Source organism: Pipistrellus kuhlii, unplaced genomic scaffold, assembly GCF_014108245.1.
Source record: "Pipistrellus kuhlii isolate mPipKuh1 unplaced genomic scaffold, mPipKuh1.p scaffold_m20_p_18, whole genome shotgun sequence".
Taxonomy (NCBI): domain Eukaryota; kingdom Metazoa; phylum Chordata; class Mammalia; order Chiroptera; family Vespertilionidae; genus Pipistrellus; species Pipistrellus kuhlii.
The window spans coordinates 2,431,578-2,438,045 of NW_023425493.1; the positions used below are offsets into that span (position 1 = coordinate 2,431,578).

The 6,468-nt window shown below is 42.9% G+C and overlaps 1 pseudogene; it reads right to left on the minus strand.

Moving 5' to 3' along the window:
• Window positions 1–4,442: 4,442 nt before the first annotated feature.
• LOC118721657 lies at window positions 4,443–6,098 on the minus strand (annotated as a pseudogene).
• Window positions 6,099–6,468: the final 370 nt, after the last annotated feature.

Sequence of the window (6,468 nt, forward strand, 5' to 3'; positions counted from 1 at the left end):
TAACAATATCACCAAGAGAGGTAGAAACAAACTCAAAATAGTCTTTGGTTGTGCAGACTCCCGGTTCAATACTAACCCCCTGTGCCAAGGAGCCTTTTATGTTTTCTCTCCAGTTAATATTCCTTTTTTGTTTTGTTTTTTGTTTATTCGTTTATTTTGTTGTTGTTTTTTTAGATTCCATATATGAGTGAAGTCATTTAGCATTTGTCTTTCTCTGTCTGACTTATTTCACTTAGCATAATACCCTCTAGGTCCATCCATGTTGTCACAAGTGGAAATATTTAATTTCTTTTCATTGCTGGATAATATTCCATATACCTAATGCATATTTGTATATATTTATAATGCATATAATATATATAATGTACTCATTATCCATTTATCTATTGATGGACATCTAGGTTGATTTCATATCTTGGCTACTGTGAATAATGCTACAGTGAATGTAGGGGTGCATGTATCTTTACAAATTAATATTTTGGATTTCTTTGGATAAATAATTACCCATAAGTGGAATTGCTGGATCATAAGTGGAAAATTTTTTTTTTTAACACTTTGAGGAATCTCTATAATATATCGCTTTCCATAGTGGCTGCACTAGTTTACAATCCCACCAACAGGGTCTATGGGTTTCCTTTACTCTACCCCCAAGCCAATGCTTGTTGTTGGTCGATTTATTGATACTAGCCATTCAGACAGGTGTGAGGTATATATTATTGTGGTTTTGATTTGCATTTCTCTGATGATTAATGATTGAGCATGTTTTTTGACCATATATATTTCCTCTTGAAGAAATGTCTGCCCATTTTTTAATCAGATTGTTTGCTTTTTTTGTTGTTGTTATTTCTTTACTTTTCAATATAATATACCACACAGACATTATCATGGAAATTGGAATATTTAAGTTACTTTCAAATGTATTTTTTAGAACTTCTATTCTGACTTTATCCCTGTAAGTTAAATATGTACAAATGGACATTTTTCTTAGATTATAGATAGAAACCCTGGGGGGACAGAGAACCTCAGTCCTCCCAAGTGACCTTTATTCCATCAACATGACCTATTGTCTAGGGCCTTGTTCTTGGTGCCTTAGGGAAACAAGGAAAAGACAGTCCCCACATCCCACATTGGGGCACTCATATGATCATCAATGGTAAATCAGACATCCAAGTCCTACTCTAGGCTGTGCCCCTGAAATGCCCCTAAACTGATGACCTTTGTCACAAACAGAAGCAAGTTGTATCCTGACAATAATCATAGACTCAATGACTGTGCTGTGCTATTCAGTAAAAGGCCACCTCAGCTCACAAGTGACCCTCCTCCCTGTTTCTGACATACTTGACCCAGAATTCTGTATGAAGTCATTAAGGCATTGGCCCACAGCTGAGCTGTGTCATGGACATCCCATCTAAAGGGTGCCTCCTCATCAGCCTTCTCAGCCTGTGTGGGCTGGGAATGTGGGACCTCATAGGCCAGGTGTTGGCACCAGGAAGGCCCTTTGGAAAAGATCTTCTGCCATCCTTTGGCATCTAAATTGGAATTCTGCAATCACTCACCAACCTTAAAATCGTCTAGCCTGTGTGAGCAGTGCCCCGAATGAGAACGGACCTGTTGTTAGTGATAACTCAGACGTTTTTAAACCACAACCTTCTTGCCTCTAGTCCCTCCCTACTCTAGGCCAGTCTCCATAGAATAATTATTTAGAATAATCTTCCTAAAATCAAACATTACCCGTGTCCTTACCTCTGATTGTTTGAGAGTTTTGGGTGCGTATATCTGAATTTTGCTAAGCCCCCTAGTCTCGTTCTCCACTACTGGCCCACATGCCCCCTATATTCAGCTACGAGGTGCCCACCCATTTCTGAAGATGCTGCTCAGATATCATACCTTCTCTGTCACTACAACCCCAGGGCCTAGTCCAAACCATCACCATTTCTTCACTGAGAAACTATAGTGGCCCAAGCTTGTTTTCTGGACCCTAGCTTTTCCCCATTGTTCTATGTGCCTATCAGCCAGAGTGTCTTCCTAACGCCCAATCAAATCATGCCATTCTTCTGGCTCCCCATTGCCTTTGGAATTAAATTCCAAATTTTTACCATGTCAGACTGCCCTGCCTGGTCTGCTCCCTCCACCTCAGTATCTCTCTGACCTCATCTCCCACGACTCTCCAGCTCCCCTCTCTGGACCAGTTACAGTGGCTTTCTCAGAGTTCCTGTAGGCACCAAGCACCCACCTCAGGACTCCTGCACTTGCCCCCTCTGCCTGGAACAGTTTCTTCCTGGAAACTTGCATGATGCCCTGTCTCCCTACTTTCTGCCTAATTATCACCTTTTCCTACTTAAAATAGCACATACCCTCATCCTGGCACCACTCTGTTCCTCTATCCTGCTTTATATACATCTTAGTACTCACCCCCACTTGCTATTTACATATTCCTTTGTTGTACTCTCATGTTTCCTAGCATGAGCACTAGAAAGAGAGTCCCATAAGAGTAGCGACTTTGTTTTTGTTTTCTGCCAGTGCCTGACCGCGGACATCATACACACTCTAGGAGCCAGTCTAAGAATAAAACTCACTGCAGTAGACAAGAGCATTGGGTAAGGAGCCCTAAGTTCTAGCTCGGGTTAGTTCTACAAACCAGGAGGTGTGACTTTGGAAAAATGGCTGCAGCTGTCACTCAGGTTCCTCTAACATGGGAACTGGGACCAGATGATCTCTTCAAGCCTTTCCAGCTAAGAAGGTCCATCAATCAACCCAGCTGGGAGTTTGTCCTCAAGCGTCAAAACTAAATTCAGCCTGGGGAAGGAATGCATTATCTGTCAACACCCATGACCTTGCATGCTGAGGGTGTGACGACAGAGTGTAATACCTGGCAGAGCCTGGACCTGGTCCTCCAATCCCATTTGCTTTCCTCAACCTGCCAGCAGCTGGACTCTCACCAGATGGCAGGGAAGAGGGGAGGTGTAGGAAGCCCCTCCAGTGGGGCTTAAGCAATATGTGCAGCTGAGAAGGGCTTAGCCAGGGGCTGCAAACCTGCTGGCACTGTGCTGGCTGTCTCAGCTTTGCTGCAGGGCGCATCTCGGAGAACGAGGCTCCTGTGGCCCAGGGTTCAGGGTGCCTCCTTTAGAAGTTCCCAGGGGGTCCTGGGGATCGTCCGGGGCACACGGGGAGCAGACAGTCACTCATGAGGCAGCAGCGCGGGAAGTCCTGGCTGTGACTCAGCTAAAGAGCCCACTCATGTCAGGCCGACCACACAGAATGGATTCTTTCTTTTGAGGCCAGAACTGACTGGCCTATGTGGCTGAGTCAGGTGGTGAGATAATTTGCTTTCTGATACACTTTATTTTGTTTTAAGGATGCATAGCACTTTTTAGAAAAGTGTTCTATTTTATAAAAAGCCTGTGGCCTTTTGTGGCAGCCTCCAAAAACGGCAGGCACAACCAACCACTTGTGAATGAGTCATGAGTTGGGCAATCCTGAATGAACTAAAGGGCATGCTGATTGCTCTCATCTAATATTCATCTGCGGCCAAGTGACTGTCCCAGGAGTAGATCAAGTGCTTCATGAGATTCCCACAGCCACAGTCAGGCCCTATCTATTCAAATGTTTCCCCTGTGTCACCCTCCACCTCCCTTTCAACAGTGTATAAACAGATACAGACACAATCATGTGCTTATTTTCTCACCTCTCATTCAGATATGTATTCTCATGTGGCTTGGTGTGAGCTCTTTCAAAACACTTTCCAATGGAAAATTAAAGGTTCAAAACATTTTATCTAAAGTCTATCCAGATAGGAGAGAGTAAGGAAATGCTCTTCCCAACCCTTAATTTGAGTACTGACTCAGGACCCCTTGAGCAAACCCTTACACCCCCAAATTCCCACTCAGATGTCCACCTTTCATCTCCTCCCAATTCTAGGGCGAGGTGTCTTAGATGGACTCCCTATAATACAGAGAACGGGGTCAGTTCTCGGTGAGGTATTCAGTATGAGGGAACAAGACTACTCAAGGGTCTTGTACTTGTCACATGGTCCTGGTAAATAATTCCGGGTGGTTGTATGCATGACTTCTCTCCCACCCACTGTGGGGCTTTATGTTCGGAAACGGAATTCGTCTTTACCTTTGTATCCCCTGAGTTGATGCTGGTGCTTTCAGCATAGAAGTGGTTCAATAAACGTTTGTTGGACATGCGTCCGACACATTTCTCAGACCTCATGAATTACCCTTTCTACCTTCATTAATGCTCCCCCCCCTTTCTGAATATTAACAAGTACAGGCATACTTGGGGATATTGTGGGTTTAGTTCCAGACCACTGCATAAACATAAATATTGCAGTAAAGTGAGTCACATGAATTTTGGGTTTTCTAGTGCAAATAAAAGTTATGTTTACACTTAATGTAGTAGATTAAGTGTATAATAGTATTTTGTCCAAAAAACAGAGTCTACGCCTTACACGTTATTGCTAAAAACCACTCACCGTCATCTGAGCCTTCAGTGAGTCACAGTATTTTTCCTGGTGGACGGTCTTGCCTTGATGGTGATGGCTGCTGACAGATCAGGATAGTGCTTGCTGAAGGTTGGGGTGGCTGTGGCAATTTCTTAAAATCAGGCAATGAATTTTGCTGCATCAATTGACTCTTCCTTTCACAATTTCTCTGTACCATGCGATGCTGTTGGATAGCATTATACCCACAGTAGAACTTCTTTCAAAATTGGAGTCAACCCTCTCAAACCCTGCTGCACTTTACCAATTAAATTTATGTCATATTCTAAATCCTTTGTTGTCATTTCAGTAATCTTCACAGCACCTTCACCAGGAGCAGATTCCATCTTAACTGTTGATGCTCATCCACAAGAAGTAACTCCTCATATGTTCAAGTTTGGTCATGAGGTGTAGCAATTCAGCCCCATCTTCAGGCTCCACTCCTAATTCTAGTTCTCTTGCTGTTTCTACCACATCTGCAGTTACTTCCTCCTCTGAGATCCTGAATTTCTCAAAGCCATCCATGAGGGTTGGACTTAACCTCTTCTAAACTCCTCTTAATGTTGGTATTTTAACTTCTTTTTATAAATTACTAGAGGCCTGATGCATGAAAATACATGCAGGAGTAGGCCTTCCTTCCCCCTGGTTGCCGGCACCGGCTTCCCTCCAGCACCTGGGACCTGGACTGGCTTCCTTCAGGCTGCCTGCAGGCACTTGGGACCCCAGCTGGCTTCCCTTGGGCCCGGGCTTCGTCAGGAAGGACGTCCGGAAGATGTCTGATCTAATTAGCATATTACCCTTTTGTTATTATAGATGAATATTCTTAATGGCATCTAGAATGGTGAATCCTTTCCAGAAAGTTTTCAAGTTACTTTTTCCCAATCCATCAGAGGAACTACTACCTATGGCAGGTAAAGCCTTATGAAATGTATTTCTTTTTTTCTTTTTATTTAAATATATATTTTATTGATTTTTTAAAATATTTTTTATTGATATTTTACAGAGAGGAGGAAGGGAGAGAGATAGAGAGCTAGAAACGTCAAGGCACATGCCCTTGACTGGAATGGAACCTGGGACCCTTCAGTCCACAGGCCAATGCTCTATCCACAGAGCCAAACCAGTTACAGCTGAAATGTATTTCTTAAATAATAAAATTTGGAAGTTGAAATTACTCTGTGATCGTGGGCTGCAGAATGGATGTTGTTTTAATAGGCATGAAAACAGCTTTGATCTTGTTGTACATCTCCTCAGAGCTTTTGGGTGACCAGGTACATTGTCAATATTTTGAAAGGAATGTTTTTTTCTGAGCAGTAGGTCTCAGTACTAGGATTCAAATATTCAGTAAACCATATTGTAAACAGATGTACTGTCACCTCAGCTTTGTTGTTCTGTGTAGGCTGAGTAGATTTAACATAATTCTTAGGGCCCCAGGATTCTCAGAATGGTAAGTGAGCACTCTCTTCAACTTAAAGTCACCAGTTGCATTAGTTCCCAACAAGAGAGTCAGCCTGTCCTTTGAAGCTTTGAAGCCAGTCGTTGACTTCTCCTCTCTAGCTATGAAAGCCCTACATGGCATCTTCTTCCAAAATGAGGCTATTGCATCTACTCTGAACATCTGTATTAGAATATGAATTTCCTTTCAGAAGAACAATTCACACATGCTTTCATCTGGAACTCATATCAGTTTGTATTTTTAACTTCACCTTTTCTAGCTCTTGCCCTGTGTTCCAGGGCAAAAGCTCCTTCTACTTTGAAATATAAGAGAGGACCTACAGATTCAGGGTACTGTGTCTGGTGGTCCGCTAAGAATTCTGTGCCTTAATTATTCTGGGGTGGAATAGTTTGATTGGCAGCACTCTGATGTGTCTCGGGAATGAGGACAAGGAGGACAGGGGCTTCACACAGCCTAGACTCTAGAGAAAAGCATAAACCTTGTGAGCAGCTGATTGTTCTGAACTGTTCTCTCTCCATGCCTACACTACCTG